The 26,401-nt window shown below is 37.1% G+C and overlaps 1 protein-coding gene across 8 annotated transcripts in view; it reads left to right on the forward strand.

Moving 5' to 3' along the window:
• Window positions 1-17,784: 17,784 nt before the first annotated feature.
• Window positions 17,785-26,401, forward strand: part of IRAG1 (inositol 1,4,5-triphosphate receptor associated 1) — a 78,963-nt gene continuing 70,346 nt past the window's right edge. For 2 of the 8 annotated variants that reach the window (XM_075502135.1, XM_075502134.1), the window contains exon 1: window positions 17,787-18,160. The gene's annotated coding sequence lies outside the window, so the exon portion shown is untranslated. The other 6 variants (XM_075502141.1, XM_075502140.1, XM_075502142.1 and 3 more) reach the window with 6 other exon arrangements.

A 26,401-nucleotide genomic window follows, 5' to 3' on the forward strand; every position in this document is an offset into this window, starting at 1 on the left:
AACGTGAACAGAGAAGTTATTCTGTATGTGAAGAATCCATCTTAAATGAAAGAAACAAGAGAGATCTCAGCAAGGTAAGGTAAGAGATTAAATTCGACAGGTGTTTTAATTTCACTTCTGGTTTTATACTTGTATAAATCAACATGTTGAGATCATTAGCTGAGCATACTGCTCCACCAAATCTCAGAGTTCTATATACTAATGCAGGATTATACAAGGGCTACATTGAAGTAGGATAATTTAGGCTGCTTCTTCAGAAGAATACAAGAATTTCTAAAACTGACCTCTGTGCACTGTAGGCTGGAGTGTCGCATACCAGTACTAAGGCAGCACAAATGAGCTAGCTTAAGTACTAGCCCAGCAATGGCAACACAAAGCTAATTAAGTTATCGCAATGCCCAGACGGTCTTCAATATCTCACTTAAAGTTGGCTTAGCTATATTTGACCTAGAGTGTTAGGACTGTATAGGTTCAGAAGAGGACTTCTTTTTTTAAAGTCAGTTAATGACATTGAGTTTGTAGGGAAAAGAACAAAGCTACTTCTGCAGGACAAACATGCAGTTATCCTGTTGTAGATAAGACAGCACATGTGTTCAAAAGCTAATAGGCATTAAGAAGAACGTCTTTATTTCTTCCTTCCCTTTCTTAAATTTGCATATTTGCAATATATAGATTATTTGAATGTAAAGCATGTGTGGTTTTCTTTAATTGTCTCTGATTAAAAAAGAGAGCATAAAATGTATCTTGAGGATAGAAAATGTTGAACTGTCTTTCAGCAGTTTGGTTTAGGGCCTTCATATTTGGATCTGACTTCACTGATTTTTAGATTTTTCCTCTTCTAGTTAATAATTAATTCTCATGTTGCTTAAGGGGTTTTGGTTTCTTTTTTTTCTTTCTTTAAATATTTCATCAGTAAAACATTCCATAATCCTTTTTTTTTAAATATGTTAACTTGTGATCAGGATTTTTAATAACTTCAGGTCCTTTCCTGGGACCGATGTCTGCTTAATATTCCTTCTTTGCAATACTGCATCTTCATTCTTCCATGCATACACAAATGACTCTTCTTTCCCCATTCCTTGTTGCTGTTTCTTGCAAGAGTTAAATTCTTCTAACAGTCAGAAGAATTGTCCTAAAGTTCCTGTGATTTGGGTAAGAAATAACATCTTATTAGCATAAGGCTTTTCTCACGATCAGGTTAAAAGAAGATTTTTTAAAAAAATATTCTTTTAACAAAATTATGAAATTAAAGAGCTCATTTTATACTTAACGTGCTTGACATATGCTTGTATGTATATGTATGTATTCTAGCAGTACCAAAAATTCTTTCATGCAGTATCTAGAAAGCAGAGGGGTTTTCTTGTGGAGGTTTTCTGTGGATGTTTCTCTGTATTGGTGAGGGATTTGCAGCTTCCTATTGAAAGCCTGGGATTTCAAAGTGATGTCAGGGGATGATATAGTTTGCCGCATCTTTAGCACACCAAAAAGTACTGGTCCAAGTCTGAAGTTTCATGAAGAACAACGAGAAATCTTGCAATCTGGACTAGAGACAGTGTCGAGAAGCAAGGTGGTAGGTTTTAAGACACATTAAGACAAATTAAATTTTTCATCCAGGCTTCCAACTGCTGCGTTGCACTTGGTTAATCCACCTTCGAAAGAGAACAGGGTGGCAGACAATAGCAAAATGAAGCCTTCTAAGTTAATGCCAGTGATCAGAAAATGTGCTTGATTTTTATAAAGCATCAGGAAAAAGTAATTTATAATAGGCATCCACAATTTATCTTCAGTTTTACAGCATGTCACAAGGATTCACCTTTGATCTATGGGAGTCCTGTCCCATCCAGTGTATGGGTCAGCACAAAGACTCGCAACTCTGCTGGCAGAAAAATCTTTTGTGAAAAGTGCTGTGGGAACTAAGGCCTGGGGAAGAAGATGGAGGTGAAATTTTTACTAGGCAAATAAGAAGGTTGCTAAATGTAGCAGAGAAAATTAAATTTATTAATTTAAAAAGTAATTAAAGGAGGAGAGGGAAGAGGAGGGGGATTAGCTTCAAAACCATGAAACTTCAAAAAACCCCACAAAACCTCACCCCAAAACCAAACCAAACAACCAAAAAAAAAACCCCATTACTTTTGGACTTTGGGGAGGAACTATCCAACCTTATTTAAAATGTAAATGCAAAAAAAAAAAAGGCAAATTTTACTATTGGCTGTATGGAGGGATTGCCATTCTCCTACTGCAAACACACACAAGCTTTTTATTCTCTGAAATTATTGCTTGACAGCTCTGATCCTTTATATATTTCAGTCTTTCCAATCTGGTGCTTTCTTATCTTTCATTTTTTCCCCACACCTACAGTATTCTACATGCAGGTTATTTTTTCCTGTGTATTTGTGTATGTATGGTTAGTGACCTGCTACATCACTTAGACATTCACAAGTCTATGGGGCCTGATGAGATCCACCCGAGAGTACTGAAGGAACTGGCAGATGTGCTCACCAAGCCCCTTTCCATCATTTACCAGCAGTCCTGGCTAACTGGGGAGGTCCCTACTGACTGGAGATTAGCAAATGTGACACCCATCTTCAAGAAGGGCCAGAAGGAGGACCCGGGGAACTACAGGCCTGTCAGCCTGACCTTGGTGCCAGGGAAGCTGATGGAGCAGATCATCCTGAGTGCTATCACACGGCATGTAGAGAATAACCAAGGGATCAAGCCCAGCCAGCATGGGTTCAGGAAAGGCAGGTCCTGCTTGACCAACCTGATCTCTTTCTATGACAAGGTGACCCGCCTAGTGGATGAGGGAAAGGCTGTGGATGTTGTCTATCTAGACCTCAGTAAAGCCTTTGACATGGTTTCCCACAGCATTCTCCTGGAGAAACTGGCTGCTCCTGGCTTGGACGGGTGTACTCTTCGCTGGGTAAAACTGGCTGGATGGCCGGGCCCAAAGAGTGGTGGTGAATGGAGTTAAATCCAGTTGGTGGCCGGTCACAAGTGGTGTTCCCCAGGGCTCTGTGTTGGGGCCAGTTCTGTTTAATATCTTTATCAATGATCTGGACAAAGGGATCGAGTGTACTCTCAGTAAGTTTGCAGATGATACCAAGTTGGGCAGGAGTGTTGATCTGCTTGAGGGTAGGAAGGCTCTGCAGAGGGACCTGGACAGGCTGGATCCATGGGCTGGGGCCAGTTGTATGAGGTTCAACAAGGCTAAGTGCAAGGTCCTGTACTTGGGCCACAGCAGCCCCATGCAAGGCTACAGGCTTAGGGAAGAGTGGCTGGAAAGCTGCCAGGCAGAAAAGGGCCTGGGGGTGTTGGTTGACAGCTGCCTGAATATGAGCCAGCAGTGTGCCCAGGTGGCCAAGAAAGCCAATGGCATCCTGGCTTGTATCAGAAATAGTGTGGCCAGCAGGAGTAGGGAAGTGATTGTCTCCCTGTACTTGGCACTGGTGAGGCCGCAGCTTGAATGCTGTGTTCAGTTTTGGGCCCCCCACTACAAGAGAGACATTGAGGGGCTGGAGCGTGTCCAGAGAAGGGCATCAAAACTGGTGAAGGGTCTGGAGCACAAGTCTGATGAGGAGCGGCTGAGGGAGCTGGGGTTGTTTAGCCTGGAGAAAAGGAGGCTGAGGGGAGACCTTATTGCTCTCTACAACTACCTGAAAGGAGGTTGTAGAGAGGTGGGGGTCGGTCTCTTCTCCCAGGTAACAAGTGATAGGACGAGAGGAAATGGCCTCAAGTTGCGCCAGGGGAGGTTTAGACTGGATATGAGGAAATTTTACTTCACTGAAAGGGTTATCAAGCATTGGAACAGGCTGCCCAGGGAAGTGGTTGAGTCGCCATCCCTGGAGGTATTTAAAAGATGTTTGGATGAGGTGCTTAGGGACATGGTGTAGTGGTGGTCTTGGTAGTGTTAGGTTTACGGTTGGACTCGATGATCTTAAAGGTCTTTTCCAACCTATACAATACTGTGATTCTGTTTGTATAGCAATATTTCACATTTCTGTCTCCACTGCAATTTATAAATGGATAGTTTTTTCCTGTCTCATGTTGGCCCCTCTCCAACAACGTTGGGACATCCATGTGCTGAAGGGTATGTTTTGTCATTCCCAGTAGCAGCAAGATGGGATGAGGTTTTTCATAAAACCACTTTTACTCTATGGGTAGTGAAGAAATGACAACTATCCTTGTAGACAGCTTCTGCCCTAGGGACAGCATGGGTGACAGCTACCAGTTTCCTGAGTGGTTCTGATTAAGTTTTGCTGAAGATTTAATGCACCCACTTTTAAGAAGTTGTTTAGCAAAAATTCTTTTTTAAAAAAGTACCTGTTGTACCACATCTTTTTTAATTTATAAGAACAGTGTGAACAACAAAATGTTAGAATGCTTCCTCTTAAGAACACAGCATATGAAATCCAGTGGATTGTAGGTTGATTTAGCTAAATAGTGGGACAGAACATGAAAACTAAGTAAATTCTTACAATTGATTTCTCTGCAGGTGGGTGGAGGCCCAGTCACCCATTACATAACAAAATTTACCTGTCATGTGTTACCAAAACATACAAGCAAATTAAGGTGTACACAAAAGGGAAGGCAGTATTACCATACTAAAAAGGGACGTGAGGTTGTCTCTGGTAACCAGACCTGATACAGCAGAATTATATTTTGTCCAAAGGTATCTTTAGACTTCTGACCTAAGTGTTTAAAAAGTGGATAGCAAAATGGCAAGTAACCGTTAAGTCACTCTTAGAAGGGAAATAATCCTAAGCTTTATTTGAGGAAATCTGGAACTTTTCAAATAGCACTTCTGTTTTATGAAATTCTTTTCTGTTTACATGGCACTGTTCTGATAAGTGTATCATTTTGTTTTTCTATAGTGCAAGCGTAGTTTGGTTTTAATCATGCTGAAACTTATGTCTTTTTCATTGTGGGAAAACCTGAGAAATATGTTTTAGCAAACAGTAGATCCTTGGATGAGGTGCCTCATGACTTACTGCTTATAAAGCTTTAAACATATGATCTGCTCTCAAATTTTGCCACAAATGTGGTCATACTCTTCTTGTTCAGGCTTTTGTTAGGCTTTTGTTAGACTTCTGTACTGAGCCCACAGACAAGGCTTGCATGCAGTAAGCTTCCAATGATTTCAGTATGCACTGACATGCTTTCCTCCTTTGGCTCTGGCATTTTTCCTCTGCTGCTGCTTCACAGTAGTAGGAGTCTAAATCCCAGCTGTTTTGGAAATCTCCTGAGTGTTTGGTTTTCTGTCTTGTTTGTCTCTGAGGGCAAGTAATTGACTAACCTATTCATCACATTACTCCATAGATACGTTGTCTATGGGCTATAGTTCAACTCTTGCAAAAGTGATAGAAGCAATACAAGAAACAATAGGTTTGAGGGAGTCCTAAAACAACATGATGCTTTATTTAATGGCATGAAAAATACCCAATTTAAATGAAACGAAATAAATCTTCCTTTGCCTTTGTTCTCTCTCATGTGCCTGAAATGGTCTGGGGGATAAAAGATGTCCAGGATCTCTGTCATCATTATTGTCTTCTAAACCGTGAAGTTTGTCCAACTTAGTACATTTTATCCTGACTATATTTTTGCTACTTACCTTGCCTGTTTCTTACTGTCTCTTCTTTTCCCAGCTTTGTGAAGATTATGCTAGTCTCTTCTTTGTTTCTGTGGATCCTTTTTTTTTTTCCTTGTTTAAGGAAGGGTGACTCCCAAACCCCATCCCTGAGAAGGATAAAAGTAGTAGCTCTTTCTAACTCTAACCAATATCCTTAACATTCTACTTTCTTAGTCAGAGCAGTGGAGAAATTTCAGCCTTTTCCATTGTTCCCAGCTTGGTGTATATATACTCTACTAGCAGAAATAAACTTGTTCTATGGATACAGCAATTTTCATAGTGGTAATATTGTATGATCTGTTATTCCTCATTGATACATATAACAGTTCTCCAAATTATTACATATGTTCCGTTGACTTCCACTTAATTTGCATGTGTACATATGGTCTGTGGTAAAAAATGTAGCAGAAAAGCTTAAAAAGACTTTGTAAGCAGCCTTTTTTGCTTGTCATGACTTTATTACCTTTTTTCCAATCCATGATGCAAGAACAATTACACATCACTCCAATTGGGTTCCTATTGGTAAGAAGGCTTGTTGCCACAAATCAAAGGAATGTTAATGGAATTTTATATGTAAAATTCAAATCACTAGGGTATGTGTGTGTGACTTGCACACTTTTTGTTGCCCCCTCATGATGTTGTGTGGTTTAACAGATTAATCACCAAGCTACTTGTGTAAACATGTTCTGTTTGTTACCTCTTCTATTTGATGGTGAGCTTCTTTCTCCCTGGAAGTACCAGCCAGGCTTTGTATATGTAGTTTAAAATAAAAAATATGGGAGGGATAGTTTGGTAATCTAGTGATAGAATGGACTATAACTGGTATAGATTATTAGTTATGGTCACTCTACTCAGTTTAAACTGGCTGCTAAATTTGGACTTGAGAGGAATTTTCTCCGGAGTGTACAGATAAGAACCTGTTGTTCAGTTGTTGTACTTAAGTTTTACTGTTTTGATGGGGGAAAAGCTGCTAGGTATGTCTAGGGTTTTTTGTTTGGTTTGGGGGGTGGTGATTGTTGTGGTTGTTTTTCCTTTCCCTTCTAAATCTAGGATGACGATGTGTAACTGCAGAAAAGCAGAGCCCAGGTAGGGGCTGAATTCCAGCCCCTCCTATTTCTTTTTGTTACCTTTATAATAGAGTTGTAACTCAGTATTTTGGTTTTCATTTCAGAACACAAAAGATTTTTTTTTTTTTGTTCCAGATTTGGATGAATCCCTATGAAATGCAAGCTGATCAAATTCTACTGAAGCTTCTGCAGAAGTTCAGTGTAGTTTTAGGCTCTATTTATGTAGCTATATCTAGCTCTATCTAATGTATCCTTACCAAAGGAAAAGAATGGAATTATGCATAGCATTGCCTTAGCTATGTATGTTTTCTGATTTCTGTAGCTTGTAAAATTGTATGGTATTTGTACATGCTCATGTAAGATTTCATTTCTTATTTTTGTAAGATGGCAAGCTGATTCTATGGGATTTTACATCTTAACTTTTTATAGGTTTAATTGCCTGTTGTCAAATAATTTTGCATATTCTCTTCTGTAGCTGAAATAGCTGAATATCTTCTGTACCTCACTGTCCTAGCAACTGAATCACTCACAATTCATGCTGTTCTTCCTCAATTGTTTGCTTTTTAGTGAAGGTTTTCAGAGCTTTATTTCAGTTGGATGTAAACTCAGTCACTATAAGAAACTACATGTGAAAAGAGAAGTCTGAGTTAAAGGATTTTTATACTTTGGGCTATAAAATTTTGTCAAAATAGAAATACATTTGAATCAATTGAGAAACATATTTGCCAGATACAGCATTCCATTTTTCTTCTGCAAACAAAATAGAACATCGATAGCTGTGTAAACAAATACCAATACACATTTTCATGTGATTAGACTTTGAGGAGTTAAGAAAATACAAGAATCTACCATAGATTCAAGAATACAAGTACTAGCAGCCATTCAAGACTAAAACCTGAAAAGAAATAAGTAAGTCTAAGAAATGTAAATGTAAAGAACATATAATCAGAAAGTATTAGCCAACTGTGCATTTCTCCAAAGAGGGATCAAACACTAGAGTGAATAAACAGCACTTTGAAGCCCAGTATTTTAATGTGCCTGTTCAGCGTGCTTTTTGTTGTCGTCCTCTGGACTAAAGTTTGCCTTGCAGAAATCTGTCGTTTAGGGCTACAAAAAGCAGCTGTCCCTATAGTCAAAAAGGTAGATAGGTAAAACATGATATTTAGCATGCTTTTCTTCACCCAAGCCCTGTTTTGTTGGGGGGGGGGGGGGGGGGGGGGAACTTTTGTGCCTAATAATACCCTTGATTTAATTGTCTTTTATTCTTCTAAAATGATAATTGCTTCCTAACAAAACTGAAACTGCATGGTTTTCCAAGAGGACTAAGATTTCAAAAGAAGGGATTGTTAACTTTTAGTGGCTATTTTTAACAAAAACTCAGCAGGTTATATTTACCTCTGTGCATTAGTTATTTTTCCCTGGCATTTTTCAGACGGAAATTAAGATTCATGTTTGTGAATCAGGTAAACAAAGGGTTTGGGGGCTTTCTTTACTGGTTTTTTTCTAGTTTATGATTTACTACCTCTCCTCACCAACCTGTCTGAAAATATTCAAGGATGTTATACTTTCTTTATGGGCTACTGCACTTAGTTGTTTAAAGTGACTTTTATAGAGGAGCATGTTTTTAGGTAAATGCCTTTGGTCTGTGGTATTTCATGCTTGTAACTGAGTGTAACAAGTATTTTACATACATTTTAAAAGACATAGTAGTCCATGTAACTAATCATATGCAAATTGCAGTCTATAGCTGCATAAATGTAGGTTGTATTGCTTGAATATTTTAATGAGTTAACTAAAAAAAAAAGTATTGTGATACCAAGGAAGTGTTATCATACTGTTAAAGCAATTTTAAAAATACTGCAGTGCAGAAACTTCCAGTTTGTGGTATAACTAATATCTGGCATAACTGATTCCGGTATGAAAGACCACCATGCGGGTTCTGAGGATGAGGACAAGAATGAGGGTTATTTTATTGTATTTATATTGAGGAATCAACCAAGAAAAAATATTTTCCTTGGTGTCTTGAGCAAGTTTCTTTATCCCGCACAGTTAAATACTTTCTAGTATTAATAAAACTGTTCAAAAGAAATATGGGTTTCAATGCATGAAGAGGGATGAAAATCATCAATTAGAGTATTCTCCTCGAGGAAATAACTATTTTTTTCAAACTCTGTATTGTTTCAAAAGACAAATGTCATCTTAACTTACAATTGAGGGGGAAAAAAATGTATGTCAAGTAAGTGAAAGTTGTAAGTACATTTGCATAGCGTGGAGCAACAGCTCAGAGAAGGGTGAATTGTATTTAAATCTCGGGCTGCCTGGAATGCTATAATTCTATAGCTGTGTCTCTCATAATGTCATACAACTCAGCACTTTTGCTGTGGAATTGGCTACTTTACAACTGATTCCTCTCCTTGGTTTATTTCTCTGCCTGCAGCTCCCTTTTATTCTCCAGCTCTTCCCACAAAGAACATGTAATTGAATTGTATTGTACAGTAGCCAGACTTCAGAGAGAAGGGAAACCAGAAATGCTTTGGAGCTCACGGTCAGGGAGGAAGCGGAGTCATAAGCTTCGATTGACAAGCTGCTTTCGAGAATGATGCAGGCACTTAGGACAGGTACATGGCTTTTCTGGAAAATAGAGACAGCACCTAAAATGTTGTGAAGCCATGTATGATTAACTCAAGAAACAGTGGGAGCATTTCCAGGGAAAAGGAATGCTGATAGTAATTTTTCCTAACTGAAGCAATCCTCTGCAAATACAACTAATGCTGTCAGTCAAAAGAGAATGATGAAGCAATACTGAATAGTTTTTCTTCCTTCCCCTGGTACAAGCTATGCAGCTTGTTCTAGGGAAAACATTAATCTGTCAAAGCCTACGCCACCATCATCTCCATCACTGTGTGGAGGATTGGAGCACGTTTTTGTCCATGTTGTGTTTACATTCCTTATAGTGCACTGTTTAGGGGATTTGAGCACATGCTTGTGTTTGAATTGCATTCAGGGTGGAAGAAGGGACCTTTAGATGCCAAACTACTGCCAGCTGTTTTCATCCTTCTGGTAAAAGCCCAGATGTTCTGATGAACATCTGTGGGATAAGAGGTAAAAAGTGAAGTAGTTTTCAACCTGCTCTATTTGATCTCTATTATAAAAATAGAAAAACTGTTTCCACTCTGTTCTGACCTTACCGGAGGGAGGAGAAGGTTATGTGAGCTTACTACCAGCCTGGGACCTGCAGGAGTACTGTGCACCTATTAATATTGGTACCTTATGCTACAACATTCACTTCAAAGCATGGTACTATGACACTCCCAGATACAACACCCATCTTTAATTTATATACATGGGTGTACTTGTTGGCACAGTTCTATATCACACTGGTGAATTTTTTTCTTACTAAACTACAATGGCAGCATCAGAATATAAAATGGCTGGACTTTTTGCAATGCTAATTAATATGCTTAGTATTTAGTTAAACTCTCTCAGTTTCAGGATCATCATATCTCATCAAAGTTACTGGATTCTCACATATCCCCTCTTATTTATGTGTTCCCTTTCTTCACGTAGGTATCTCTAATATTGGGGTTGGTTTGGTTTTGTCTTGCTTTTGTTTGGTGGTTTTGTTTTTTGGTTTTTTTCCCCTGTTATGCGATAGTAGGTAAAAGAAAGGTCTGAAGCAGTTGTGGATGGAGATTGTATGTTTTAAGTAAAGCAAACGCTATCTCAACAAGCAGAATCACTTGCTCTGGTGATTAAAACACAACACTGAATGTTTCATTGCCTTATTGCAGTATGAGATGATCAAACTCTGAATATGCGTTTCCTAGTAAAAGCATGTCAGTCTCTTGGTTTGTGAAAGTTCAGTACATCGTAAGGTGACATTGGGTTTTTATATATTTAAATATATATAATATATATATTTAAATATAGGTTAGGGTATCTGATTATCAGATTTTTGAGGTTAAATTTCTTTATACAAGACTGCTGTTAGAGGTTTAACACTTCTTTTAAAACAATAGATAAACATTTTTTTATAATTCTGTGTATGATTAATATGTCTATGAAAAATAGAAAATCTTGCTCATAACTAAAACAAAAAAACCCTGATTTTGCTGGTGTTTTTGAACAAAAACACGTGTGTCATTTAAAACTAGGACATTCACCTTGAAGAGAATCCTAGGAAGAGACCGTACAGAAAAATAGGTCACCTACTTGCCCATTAGGAAACACCCACCAGGAAATTATGGTCAGACTGAAGTATAGGAAGAAATGTAGGAGGGGGTTTTAGATTTTAGATTTGAGGTGAAAAAGATACAATCTAGGTCAGAGGGAAGGATGAAAAGGGGGGTGTGGAAAGTGGCAGGCAGAGAAAAGATAATTTAGCCTCATGTTGATACTGGTATGCCTTTGCAACAAGTCATAAAACTGTTATTTAGGCAGTTCTGGAGGCATGACAGAAATGCAGTGTGCTTTAAGGGTGATCTGGCAAAAATTCTCAGTGGAAATGCATCCTTTTAAATGTTGGCAAAGAATGAGGCACCAGTGCTATGCCCAACAGCTACTTCTATGTGAAGCTAGGAAAAAGTAGAATAAATGATTCTGTTAATCCCAGCTTTCTCCTTGCAATGCTGCTTTGAAGCAGACAAACATTTAGCTATGTACATATACATATGGTGATGCTGAATGTGCACAATCAATAACGTTGTATTCTGAAACTGCCAAACTCTTAGCATGTGCTTAGTAGAAATGTGTCATTTAAGACTTAAAAAAAAAAAAATTAAATTTTTTTTTTTTTAAAATTGGGTAATTCTAAAGGGGCAAGTGAAAGTCATGGTTGCATCCACAGATTGAATCCCCTTTCTGCAAAACATCAAGTAACTTCCTTGAAATTTTCAAAAAATATTCTTACATATATTCAGCATATATAGGAAATTTTACCTTATTTTTGGGAAACAGTTGAACCATGCTGGCTGAAAATCAGTGTTTTGAAGCCAATCACTTTAACCCAAATGATCACAATTTTGTCTTATCTCAAAAGACAAAGATAAGACAAAGATGCTTTAACTTTATCTTAAACTGAACTGAAACTGCAAAACTGCAGTGTTACAATGGAAAGTGACAGACAATTTTATCTGTAGACATTCTATTGATACCCTTTTTTGTTTGTTTGGGTTTAAGTGCACTGCATTAAACTTCTCTAAGGAAAAGTACAAAGACACAAACCGTCCAATGAACCCTGCAACAGTCTGGGAGCAGCAGCCATCCAAGCAACAAAAGTGTGAGTTAACAAAGCTTTTCTCTAGAATTCTACTGGTAGAGGTGCAATAAGTTTTTCTATCTTTTTTTTTTCACAAGCTGCTTGGAAATTTTAGAATAAATGACAGAGTCAAATTTCAGCATTGAAAACAAGTATTAACCAAAATCAGTTTCTGGTCAGGGTTTGTACTTATTTTTACTTTCTGCTGTAGGAATGGAGATCAGTTACTGTGTCCCTGATAAAAGCTTCCCACATTACTTCCTGATAAGTTTATTTTTACCATGTGGTAAATGTACTGTTTACTCTGCAACTAGTTCTTAAAACCTAGGGCTGTTAATTGACTCTGCAAGCATTCTGGATCAATATGAGTAGGAGATATGCTGATACCAAGTTTCCCATGTGATTAAGAATTATTACTTAGGATTAATTCAGCAAGGGAATGTCAGCTTAAAGTCTAAAAAGTGTCTGTCTTGCATCCTTTTCCTAAGAAAAAGCAGAGTCATGCTCTTCTTTCTATGGATTAAAGTATCTTCTAGCAATATTTTAATTTCCCTTTTCTTGGACTGGAATATGATAGGAAGTCCAAATGTCAATATGAATACTGAATTTGGGAAGAAGTATAACTTTACTATTTTGGCCTAGATCAGCGTGCAGTACTAGTTTCCTTCACTTTTACTTTAGAGTACAGTAGTGTGCTATTATAGGTATGTACATCCATGTAGAAGGAGAAGCCTGTCATCCTTTGGAATTTTTTCCTCTTAATTCTTCACTTCTGCTTAACTTCTCACAGACAAGGTAAGATGGAGCTTAGTCATAGTGAGTACTAACCTCTTCAGGTTTCTAAAAAGATCCACAGAAATGTCATTGTAAAACTTCATCCCCCCTCTTCTGCTGGAATCCTGCTATTGTAGATCCCTTTTCAACACCACTCCCCCACCCCCAAAATTAAAATAGAGAATGAGCTCTGATGGGAGGTGTTCTCTACAGATAATTACTCACCCAGTGGCCATGTTTGTGTCAAGTCTTCTGGAATATTTTCTTTGAAAAACTTCTTTTTTTCCTTGTTCCAGAAATATCAAAAGTATGAGTGCAGTTTTTTCTTTTGGATCATCTTCCCAAAAGGTTTTTCCATAGAACACAAGGCAATCATTTAACAATGTATTAAACACGTTACTTGTATGCATGCTAAGGTTAAAATTACTATTAGCAGAAATTAAAGCTGAACCTCAGAAAACAGTTTATTAGACTAAGTGAAATGCATCAATGACCTTGGAAGACTCTGTGTGTGCTGAAAAATATTTGATATATTTAGCTTCTTGGTAGGCTAGATTTTTAAGGGCATCAAAACAGAATAACTTCCTTGTCCACAAGGGCTTAGATTTCTGATACTGTTTTGCTTTCCCTGTAAACTGTTATAAATGTCTTAATATGGTGTTTTTATTGGAACTTCACTTTTAAAACCACTTTCTTAAAGGGAGGGAAAAAAAAGACAAGACATGAACATGGGATATGAAAATATAATGGTTTCTGTACATGCTTTGTGTAACATTTGTCCAGAAAGACTTGGCCATTTAAAGTGTGTTTGTCAGTTTGGATCATTTTATTGATTATCTGGCAATGAATGCTAGTAAACAGATTGACATTTTGTTTCTTGGACTCTGTCTGTTTCTCATATAGACATTATTAGCTGGCTATTTTGAGACTGAGAAAAATGTTAGCTTTATAAATAAAAAGACTTGTTATGGCTTAATTAGTACAGTTTTTGCAAGCACTTTGAGTACTTCTCTCTAAGGTCTCAAATCTTTCCACATAACATGGACTAGTTTACAGGATCATCTGTATAACCTTAAAGCAAACTTTATTTACATAGTTGTCAATATAAATCTTTTCTTTAGGATGGCTAGGCTCTAGCATATGTCTCCTTATCTTGTTCTGCAGGCTCTTATTTTATTCTGCAATTGCATATTCTTTTAACTTAATGTTTCTGATTAATATGAAGTGCTTCTCTTCTGCTGTAGAAAGTTGGAAACAAAACTGCCTTTCTGAAGACTCATCTAGAAAAGTTGCTGCATGAACACTATTAAAAGTATCATAAAGCTTTGTTACATTTTGCATAAATAATCTAGCATAGCTGCTCAGCTGACTGGCAGAGTGAATGTTAAGTAATACCATCCTGTTGAACCAACATACATTTTAGTTTAAGTATTGTAGATTCCAATCAGGATTTAGTATTCAGCAGAATGAGTGAGTCCCAGATGTGGAGAGTTTATTGCATGTTTTGCCTGGTATGTTTTTTTCGTAATGGATTTACTTATCAGACCTGTTCTTGGTTTGGTTTGTTTTGTTTTTTTTTTCTCCTGTCTGGATGAAGCTGGCAGATAAGATTGCCACGCAGTGTTAGAGTTGCAGAAATAAATGAGATCTGCATAATGGTGCGCCAGCATGTGTGATAAGATGACTTTTGTGTGCGCTATAGCAGTAGCAACATACAAGCCAGAAAACCCACAGAAAACACAAAACACAATCTGATGCCAGATTAAATATTTAAATTAGCAAAAAAATTCTGTGCAAGAAAAGGAAGGCACACAGGAAATCCTGGGCATAAACTTGAGACTCAGTTAACTAGTTTTTCCATACAGTTGATGGGAAATAAGATGATGAGGATGGCTAATACAATTGATTCAATAAACAAAATTGTCAGTACTCATTGGCATTTGTGAGGTGGACCTGAGATTGACAGAAAGGCATTCTAGATGTGGTAGGACAAAAGTCTTAAGTGATAAAAGTACTTTTGGGATGTTTTTAAAATGAAATATGAAAAATCATGTCATAGAACTCCAGTTTTAAGTGCAAACATTATCACTTGTTCTGCAAATTTTTAGCCTGCCTGATTAATAATCTTTAATCACTGAATAAAGAGTAGAGCATATAATCATGTCTTGCCACTTACACTTTGTCAGCTATAACATGCTTCTTTTTTATCACATGGATGATAATTACGTATGGGCAGAAAGGATAATAAGCAACATTTTTTAATAGAATGTATTTTAAAGTCATGAAGCATAAATTCTGCAAAATAATACGAAAATTCTTTTATATAAATTATTTTCTAGGCATTACTCTATACACATGGTAGAGAATTTACAGCTTTATCCTGAGCCCATCAAAAGCTCAAATGAAAACACCTACAACTGTTTTGACCCAAATCAGCCTTTTGAGTTAAAGTTCTTATCTCCCAGACTGCCCAATTACAGCCAAAACAAGAAAAAAAAAAAAGTGTAGCAAGATCACTTGTCTGCTGTTGCTCAGAGTCTGCAGCTGAAAATGGTTGTGCCGCAAAAATGAAGATCCTGTATGAAGTCTTACTTACACTTCAGCCTTAGCGGCAGAACTCTCTCAATTATTTCAGTATGACCAGGATTTTAGTGCTTGTGTTCATCTCTTCAAAGGCACAAGCAAAAATCTTTAAACTTAGGGAGCCCAACTCATGAAACTTAGCATTGATACATACTGCACCACCGCTATCATAAGTCACAGAGCTGTGAAAATCAAGAAAACAGGAAGTTAACTGGTGGGGGTATATACATCCCACTGCCAGGCCATATGTATACTCCAGAGAACTACGTCTAGCTACTCTGAGATACTTCAGAATATTTATAAAAGAATAATTTTATGCTATACACTACTGCAATACTAGCAACATAAATATGTTGGGTCATGTGAGAAAGGGGGGGAGAGTTTGCTGCTACTGTGTGTGGACAGTCACCTGTATTAGAAATGTTTTAAAAGAAGCTGGTATTACCAGATCTTAAAAAACAAAACCAAAGCAAACAAACAAAAAAGCCCTATGAAAAATGTTTCTTACATGGTACATGTTACTATGCCTTCTTTATACAATGTTAACAATCTAGTTAATTTTTAGATGCTAATCCCTCATTCAAAAACTTAGATTTAACTAGCAAGTTTCACTTGCATTTGGCCAGAGATCATTCATGTTAAACAAATTTCTGGGCAAAGCACTTGCCAAAGCGTTGAGCATGCTCTAGGGTACAAAAATATACAAGCAGTTTCAGGAGCTGAAGATGCATGGAAGCATCCTTTTCCCCTTCTCATGAGTACCTCCAGGGTCCTTCTGTGTCCTCTAAATACTACTTGAACATCAGGGGTCATGTTTGTGTGGTGCAAGTGGACGGGCCAAACAAGAGAGGACCGAAACTCTATTGCTATATGTTTCTCCCATAGCAGGGACAGTAGCTTAAATCTCCTTTACAAGCTATGAAGTTTCTAGGAACTTGAAAATATTTTCAGACTGACATTACTTTAACAAATTTTGGCTAAGTTTGGCCAACAGTGGTTATAGGATGCTAGACCAATGAACAAGCAACTTAATCGAAAAGTTTAATTTCCCAGAGGATGGTACTGCTAAAAGGCCGTAAGCAACTTGTTCTTGCCCAAACTGAGTTCAAAGCAGTCTGCTATGAAAGGGATGCATGCAGATTTAAGAGAAACACAACTTCTATGGCAGATGAAACATTTGACACTTGTGGCGTAGAAATTTTGAGAAAATAAAACTGAAAAATTATGAATTACAGATGCTAGTAAGACTTCTGTAGTTGCAGATAACTAGATGGAAGACTGTAACCATGCTGAGGCACAAGAGAATATTTCAAAACTCAAGTTTGTGGGTAATAAAATAGTAATTCAAGATGATGAAAGGAGATATGTTAAAGCATCTTGTCTGAGAGCCAGCATGGTGCAAAAGGCTGTAAGTGGACAAAGGACATCAAAACCTGAAATGGTTTTTGAAACACCTAGCTATTCCCATTATCCTGGGATCAAGCTTAAATGCCAATGTTAGAAGTTTTTCAGAGCTTTTTTTACTATATTGATTTCGGGGACAAAGAATGCCTTAAGTGTAGAATAGACTTCCTAATACAAGCTCAAGCCTGGTATAGCACAAATGAGGTGCCCAGCCTCTTAGTTCCTTACGTTACAGGGACTGTGCTATGTTGCAATCAACTCAACTTTGCCTACTTCTCCTACAAGCATCCTCATGTTTCCATACATCACTCCCTTATGGAGTGTGCTTTCCAAAGCAGATCATCAAATCCTTACTTTCCTTTGTCTGATCTCTTTCTGCCTTGATGCTTTTATTAGCCATTATCAAAAGGAAATTAATTTAGTATCATTTACTCCATTCTCTTAAAGCAGCCCTAATATATCCCCTCCAAACTCACTATCTAATAATTTTACATACATTCTGGTGCAATTTTTTGACATTTGCCACCCTCAGCGCTCTTGTCTCTACTTGAGTTGTGAAAGGTTTTTTGGACAGGGTTTGGCTTGCTTATATTTAACAACTTTACAGCACCTGGCATAAGCAGAACTCTTAGTTAGGATCTGTGGATGTAATTGTAATACTTAGAAATAAACAGTTTGAACTGGTTAAGGGCTGGAGTAAGGTCTATGTCTGTTTCAGAGCTGAGCTCTGAATCACATGCGTGTGATTCTCCTGCAGGTAACAATGTAGTGTGGTAAATGTTTGGGGATTGGTTTGATGTTTTTTTTCCCTTTGCATGCCCCATTTATAGCTACGTTCTCTCATGGGATACAAGCAACTTCTGTGGACTTCAATGGGAATTATTCATATTCTGCAAGTGGAGAGCAGAGCCCATGACTGGACTGAAGCCAGCGTTCTTTAAAAGTTCACATGCCTTGTATTGGCTCTCTAATTTAGACTCCTTCTAACCAAACAAAGCTGGGGGGGGCGGGGGGGAGGACGGGACGAGAATGAAAAGTAGTAGCAGCTGTTTCAGTAAAAAATTCTAAGGGTTAACATAACATGATGTAAACTGTTTCATCTGTTCTTCCTACTTGCCCATTTTAATCAGAAATGAGTAAGTAGAGCCTTATATGCAGTGAACTTGAAGAATGCTAATGGGATGTCTGCATCGCGTTGTACTCGGAGTACTTATGCCAGAGTAGGAAAGCCTTTTATTCTGTAATTCTCTGAGGCAAGAAGGAGGCTTTCTGAAGAGTTACTTTAAATTTAAACTCTCATTCTAATGTTAGACAGCCTGTTGGATCTCTGAGTTAAAAATTGCTTTAGTTACTAGAGCCAGATGTAACATTGACCTTAAATGGTAAAAGCTCCCAAGAGTGAAAGAGAGGCTGGCCTGAGGGGAAAAAGAGGAATAACTGAAGTTTTAGGTAAGTAATCTCTATAACCGAGAATAAGCTCTTTTTCAGCCGTGAAACAGAACGGAACCATATTTCCTCCTTAAAGGTACAGTACCTTGTTGTTGTGATACCGAGTAGTTGGTTCTTTCTACCTCTTCCCCCCCCTCCCCCCTTCAAATTCTACCTCTTCTTCAAATTTTAGCTGCTTAAAAAGTGGGTGTAGTTAATGAATCCTAGTTGTTCTTATGTACTGTTTGGGAATATACAAGAATGAAAAAGAAAAAGCTGTGTTAATTATGCTGAGACTTGATTAATAAAGGTATGTAGTCAGTAATTCAAGGCAACCTGATTCACAGGTACTGTTATCTGTATTGTGCTAACCATTAGAGAATCTAATTAGCAGCAATACATGTTATAGGGAATCAGATATTTAACAGATTTCTTTTTTTCTTTTTTTTTTTAATTGTATCACTTTCCTTCCCCCATGCTTGCTTTTAACAGTGCTGGAGTTGTTCATTTTGATGGATTACCTACTTGTGTCTGGAACCTATCTTTTAAAAAGACATTTGTAGAGCCACTTCTTTACACAGTATGTGTTTGGTTTTAATCCTATTAGTGGTAAATTAATACCTTGAAGTTGTGTCTAATTGGAATGCTGTACAAACAACCCCCCCCCCTTTCAAATATTAAAGCATGTTTGCTTTAGTATGAAAAATCACAATATTTACATTTCCTGATATTTCAGTCTTCAGTTTTGTCTGTGCTGTTTGGCAGGTACTCTGCACTGAAGTATATTTTATTTTCTTGGCAAATTAAAACTCTTTTGTCTTACTAATGTGTATGTTAAGCTCTTTTTTCCAGACAGCAATATGTAAACAACATGAAAGAATGAGGTCAGTACAAGGAAATGATGGCTGAAATTGAAGACTCAGGTTTCTGTTACTAACTCATATTAGTAACAACTTATGTTAGTGAGTTGATTTTTCAAATTTTATATAGCATGGTTTCATCTGGTGAAAAATTCTCTGCAATAAGCAGTGAATTTCCATCTTTGCAAAGTGATTAGACAGTAGTCTTTAATTTATGCTATGCAAAGATTGGGTGAATTTAGTGTTCTGAGTATAGACAGTGTTCCTGCAAGTGCTAACAGTTACTGCATTTATATTTGATATGGTAGGTGTTGCGTATACTTTAACGAAAGTTCACTTCATCCAGCTTCAAGAGAATGTGATAAATGAATCTTACTTGTTAGAACACTTCAGATCTGGTTGCAAAACTTGTAATTAATTTTCCTTTTATTTTTCTCTGGACTATCATTAGTGAATAGATTAGTACTTTTAGGTTAATCTCCTAGCTGACCTTCATGTTTTAAATCAACAGTTATATCCCAAATCAACAATTATACCAAACTTGGAGCTTAGTAATCTAATGATACAACCCATAGAAATCTGAGTTTATTAGAACTAACAGTGGAAATTAAGAAACAGTCCAATTTATTAAATGCTGAATACTAGAGAGTCCTCGCTCTTTTAATATTGTTGTATTTTCTAGCCTCCAGAGGCCCTCATTCTGATTTGCTGGTCTTGCATATGTTACTTTACTTGTGAAATTTTATGCACACCTTCAACTTGTGCAAGGATGTGCAATTTTAGATGGTATTTAGAAGGCGTTTAAGTTTTAATAAGTTATTTTAAAATTGTGTATGGACTGGAATAACTAATCTGTGTCTAACCCCTCCATGTCTGAACTAAATATATATTTCTAGTATATATCTTGTAGCATTTCAGCAACCATTGTTCTTATTCCATGCAATCATTTTTCATTTTGTAACTTAGAATATATTATATAGCGTCTATGTGTAAATCTATCTTCAGTAAAGATGTTATGATGACAATAAGTGTAATTTAATACAAAAAGTACAGGTTGCTTATTTGTACATAGTGAAAATTGTGTGTTAACATCAGCACTATGATAAAGTACCTGGGATTGTCAATGTATTTAACTTAGATAAATCCATCTGCTTTACATCCCTCTAGATTAAGCTCTAAGTTGGCTGTGGACGTGAAACCTGTACACCTCCCTGCCTCTTACCTTTTTATATGTTTGAGTCAGTTTTAATAACTATAGTCCTATTTATCTAGGACCAAAGCAGTGGAAGTTAAGAATTATCTAGCAGCCAGATTCATAGTTCCAATCTTTAGCACCAGCTTCTTCCATCCTCCTTTGGATCAATCTGCTTTCTGACAGCTTTTAATGCTAGTATGGTGTCAAATCACTTTTTGAAAAGCTGGATAAGACAGAGTATGGCAACTGAGGTATAGCGAATTGGTACTGAGAAGAGACAGCTTCTCATTTCAAGGGTCATATGTGTATGTTCCTTACATGTTATGGAGTTCTCTTGCCTCATCTAGTTGCCATTCTTAGAGAAGTGTAGAAATCCAGGAAAAAGAAGCATCAAATGGCTTGTGAGCGGAAGGTGGAAGAAAATCCTTGATGTTTCAAAGTTAGTGGGCTATTTAAAGATCTGGGGGATTTGTAGGCAGAGAGAGATCTCTTTCCTGTCCTAACTTGCAGCCTTCCTGTAAACTAAGCAGAAGAATTTCCTTGTGATGTGTTCTCCACTTGTACGTCCTTTGAAAAGTGGGTCAAAGAGATGTTTTGGATCTCAGTATCACTGACAGAAAGGAAAATCTAAGCGAGTGATGGATCTTTGTAAGCTTATAAACTAGTGGCTCAAGACATGAATTATTGTTTATGTACACATGTAGTGGTATGTTATGGAGAACTAAGACTGAGACTGTTATGGTAGCACTTTGAAATAATAACTCAGTTTCCCTCCCTGGAAAGTAGGTCCTAAGAATTCTGAAAAGGAGAGAGGGATTTGATACTTAGAGCAAGTGGACTTGTAGCCTCAGGTTTTGTTGGAGAGCTTGGGCTCTAATAGCATCCTGGGATTTAATCCTCTTCAGTAGGTAGATGTAATAGGCTTTTTCTTTCTTTTTCTTTACTTTGTTTATTTCAGTGTGTCTATCGTTAATTTTACAATATGGAAAATAATTTGAGAAATTAAATTTTACATATGAATTACCAAATGTATTAGGTATCTGAAAGATTTAAACAACAACAAAACCAATGACAATGACCACCACCACCCTGCAGCTAATAGCTGAAATCAAGACTACCTCACCATCTGCTAGAACTTTTACTTGCCCTTAAAATGTACAAAACCTGAAGACTGTGGGTATCGCAAATCATCAGGGACCTGTAATATTGTAAATGTGATCACCTGTGGGTTTGGACAAGTAAGGCCTGTAGAATAAGTTGGGGTTTTTTTTGGTTTTGGGTTTTTTTTTATGCTAACACAGATTGCTTGGAGGGGGGAGGATGAAAGGGGCAGGGAGGGAAACTTGCAAACTTGGCAGGTAGTGTATGTCAAGTGTGTATGTAAACCTGAAAGTTTCTTCCCCCAACTAATGCTAAAGCATATTCTGTTGTGTTTTGTCATGATCCAACGTTACACTTTAGAATCACTGTGCTGTCCTCTAATTTATGTGCAAATACACTTATCTTAGTGATTGTCCAAACAGAGCTGCTATCTCATGGCTATAAAACACTGGGCTAGTTCCTGCAATTTCTGCAAAAAGCAAAGGAGTTGCAAAGTTGATATAACAAACAGTGGGGGGAGAAAAAAGCATTTTATGTAGGAGTTGCACACTTTTTTTCTTACCAGTTGTAAGGTTTTGCATCCTGGAAATGGATACATGGTAGAAATTCTGTGCTGCTGGATAAAGTACAGCAATTGCTTTGGGCTAGGGGCTTGCCTTCAGAGTAAAATTATTACTGTTTATATAATTCTGCAAATGTTTTGTAATGCTGAAATTATACATGGGGAATTTGGCTCTGAGCCTTTGCTTTTGAAATCATCAGCAAAGTTTCCATTCGCTTCAGTGGTGCCAGATCAGGCTCTTGGTGAATACCGCAAAGGCAGAGGCTATGTTAGTTATCAGGAAATAAGAGTGTGAAATGTAGGAGAATTTGAGTAGGAGCAAGGGGGTCCATTTTCACCCATCTTGTTTTGGACTTAGAAAGATGCACTAACAACTGGTAGGATCCATAGAATGAGATCTGTTTCTGAAATTTTGGAAAAGAAAAATCCACTATTTCATTTTCAAATGTTGTCCCAGTTTCTCCGAAATGTCTCTGAAAAGGCCTTTTTAGGAGGCGGTGTATGTGTGCAGGTAGTAGAATATAATAAAGCATGATATGTCGTTTAACATTTCCTGTTAAAACTTGCAAAGTTTTGCTGAACTGTGCTCTAACTGCTGAACAGAAAAATTAAAAATAAAATGTCTAACCATAAGTTGAAGGAGAGCTTGTGGAGAGGAACAGAAATAATTTAACAATGTATAAAAATGCACACATGCTTCACAATTTCAGCCATTGAATTTCCCATATTTTTCTTTTTAAATAGTGAATGAATGTGACTGACCTCTGGGCTCATGAAAATAGCATGATAACAATTAGGGGCCTAGTTGCAATGAAGGGTGGGGTTTGCCCCAGGAGGAGGTGCTAAGACAAGTTGGTGTTCTGCGCATCTTCTCAGACTGGAAAAATCTTGTAAGCAAATCTAAATATTGTGCTTAGTTCCTTATGCAAATATAGTTGTGCCTATTGTCTTGACTTCCCTGAGGGCTGTTACAGTTAATAAACTTATCATTCCTATTCTTTGATAGCTATATTTATCAGCATTGCTCTAGAAGCTGTTTTTAGTAAGTGCAGTAGTCAGTGGAGCAGTCCGTAGAAAACCAAGCAGGTGTATCAGAATTCCCAAGTATCTTAGATACTTAAAGCAAGATTGGGAGGCTTGAAAACTGCTCTGTGTTTATTCACTGAATGAAGTGAAAATATGTGTGAGGGACAGGAGAAAGAATTTGTGGGATATATTCTAAAACCTCAACATGTAAAACTCAATTTTTTTATCTGTGTGCTGAGCTTTTGGGACCTGTTTGAAATCTCTCCTGCATAAAACACAGCATTAAAATGTCCCTTCTGAAATTCATATATTGTGTATTAATGGAATAGATTCACTGGAATATTAACAACCTTGTACTCTTATAAGAAGCTCTTGATATTTCCTGTTGGATTAAATTTTTTAAAAGTCTTTGACATTTCCTGTTTAACAGATTTTAAATCTTTTTTGTTGGTAAAATGGCAAACATCAAGCATCCCACTCTATACAAAGCTGACATATAACCATAACAGAAAGGTGAATAATACCTAAAGATCCCCCAGGAAATCTATACTGTTGCTGCTTGGTATTTCCATGTCTAGGAATGTGTTCAGAAATTACATTAAACACCAAGTGGTGTTTTTCACTGATCACTTGTAAAAATGATACAGAGCTTAAAGGACCCCAAGAAAAATACTATACCAGAGAAAAGTAACCTTTCTTATTATGAAAATGATTAATTGTATTTCCTTAAACCACATAGCAGGTCAAACTCTCACTTCTTGTAAATCACTGTTGCTGTGGTTGGAATGTGCAGAGCTTTGCCTGTGTGCATGAACTAAGGGTCTGTCTTGGTGGATTTTGATCCTTCCTGAGAATCTGGCTTCACTTAATATGAAGACAATTTCCCTTTTTCTGTTGCTTAACAGGTAAAGATCAGAGTTGATGAAAAGTTTTTCCCTTCAGAGTAGGACCTTGCAAATTTCTTGTGCATCTTATTACAAAATGGGCACAAATCAACAAAGTTTTTCACCTAATCTTGTTCTCAGGTAGTAGTTAGTGATATGCTTTCTTGGAACAAAATCCTTTAAACACACAATATGCCTTACACTTACCTGTCTGCTTATATGATTCAGAGGCTATGAAGTTGGGAGGTTTTTTCTTCCTTTTGAAGGTGGGTACTGCACATTCATCTTGTGTACTTATCTTCTGAGCATCTGCTTAGAAAATAAAACAACATGCCATTCTGACATCCAAGAAAGTGCTATAAAAAGGCTGTTGCTATGTTTAAATGCCTACACTGAGTTGCTATAGCAATAAAAATCTCAAAAATGATGTACAAATTGCCATAGTGCATTACCAGCCGTTTCTGGGACAGGGAGATTGTGGGACTGAGAATATGACAAAGATGCTTAGTATGTTGGAAGGCGGAGTTGCCACATAGTTCCGGGTGCCCTGTGAGCAAATCTGTGAGCAAAATGTGGCCTAACTGTATAAATCCTAAAGTGCCTGTGTCAAAAGGGACAGTTGGATCCCTACTTAATTCAGTTGCTTCTTCATGATTTGTGTGACAGAGTTTAATACTTTGAGCAACTTCCCATTTCTCTGCAAGAGAAGTTGCTGAAAATGTTGACCTTTCTCCAAGTTCCTCCAGTCCCATGATATCAAGTGTGAAAATCAGCATACAGAGTGCATCAGACTGTGTAGATTTCCTCTCTGTAACATTACAATAGTCAGTCTGAAATGCTCTTGCTCCTGAGTCAGCTATGGGAACCCTGCTATCAAAAAGAAAAGAAATTAAATAGTAGCTAATGGAATCCTTAGCATCTCTCTGGGGCTCAAAGCCTTGAACATTCAGTTGCTTCTTGAAGAGAGCAGGAAATTCAACTTCCTTCATAAAACATAGCAAGTAAAGGAAGGCATGTTATTTTGGCAACTATAAGTTCAGTTATGGAATTAAATTGTTACTTCAGGCATTTCTATGCCTTGTTCTCTCTTCTACTGAGGAACAAGTTAGATGGGGAAAAGAAGACTTGGAAAAATTGGAAACTTGTTTGAAAGTGATATAACTGTTCTGTTCTCTGTATTCCTAATTGCTTGAAGAATCCTCAAGGTTCAAATGAGATTGGCTCGAACTGCATAACAGTGTGCTGTTCAGTTTGAATATTGTAATCCACAACAGTCACATAATTATTTCAAATGTTTTCCTTAACATATGCTTTGAAGGCCATCTGAGAGGTCTGACATCAAGAATGTATCAGTGGTAGAAATACATATTTTTAATTTTTGAGTTGTTGGATAGTGATTAATGTTCTTGTTCAAGGGTCACTATGCTAGTAAACATATAGATGAAGTGATTCTTAGAGGCACTATGGTACCCTGTAGTTTAAGGGCACACCTAAATCCTCTAATACTTCTAAGTATGTTTGGGCTACTTTATTTTGTAAAACCTCTGAATAAACTACTACCATGTACATGGCTTACAGTTTTTCTCAAAATAAGAGTTGCAGTGTTACATAGATAGTAGTACCTCTCACTTCTACTACAGAATAGCTTGTATTTGCAACCTTATAACAGTATTTTTCTGCAATGAATTTTGAGTATCTTTGCGGTTTAATTTTAATATTTCAATTTTGGTTTTAACTGTTGAGAAATTTGACATTTTGTAGCTTTATAGCTGCACAAACTTCCGTGCACATGGAAGCACACGTCTTTCTCAACCTCTGTGTGGATTCTTTGTTTACTTTCTTTCTCAAGTGTTCTGTATGGACAATCGCCTTCCAAATGGGTTTATTCTTAAACAAAAATGTCAACAGGACTGATTGTGGTTTGGTTTTGTTTTGTTTTTTTTAACAGATCTCATAGAAGAGTCCAAATGTTAGATCCATAAATATTTATTGATAGTTGTTTATTAAATTTTTCTTAGAATTCCAGTGATTATCTTATGTCAAGCTTGGGAGATGCTTCTGTGGTTACACATAGTGTGTCTGTAAAAGCATATTTATGCTTAATTTACAAAAATTTAACTTTTAGTGTTGACAATATGTGGTTATGTGAATAACCTAATTGGGGAGGAGGAGATGTGTGAAACTTATAAACTGTAGCATTTATGTTTCATGAAACTGTCAATTACTTGAAATACAGAAACCTGATTTTCCTCGGAACTGTGTCCTGTATGTATAGCACCCTCACCATGATTGTTACAACATCAGTTTATTCTATATTTCAAGGCTATGCTGTATAGTCTCTGTTTTGGATGCTGTACCCCTGAACTTGCATCTGCCATGGAAATGCAAGCTGCCCGATACCTGCCATTCCCTAGATCAGCTTTGGTTGAAACTGTTCACCAGCGTCAAAAGTTATTGCAGTGCAGGGGGAAGAGGGAGAGTTGAACAGACAGGATGGCTGCTTAAGCTTTTTTCAAGGAAAAAAGAATTATATGGCTATTGGTTAGAGACACATTTCTCATTATATATATTGTCCACTAGCCTTCTTTAAGTGTTAGCTATGCGTTTATTCTTTCCAAAATCTATTTTTGGTCT

Source organism: Mycteria americana, chromosome 5 (genome assembly GCF_035582795.1).
Source record: "Mycteria americana isolate JAX WOST 10 ecotype Jacksonville Zoo and Gardens chromosome 5, USCA_MyAme_1.0, whole genome shotgun sequence".
Classification (NCBI taxonomy): Eukaryota; Metazoa; Chordata; class Aves; order Ciconiiformes; family Ciconiidae; genus Mycteria; species Mycteria americana.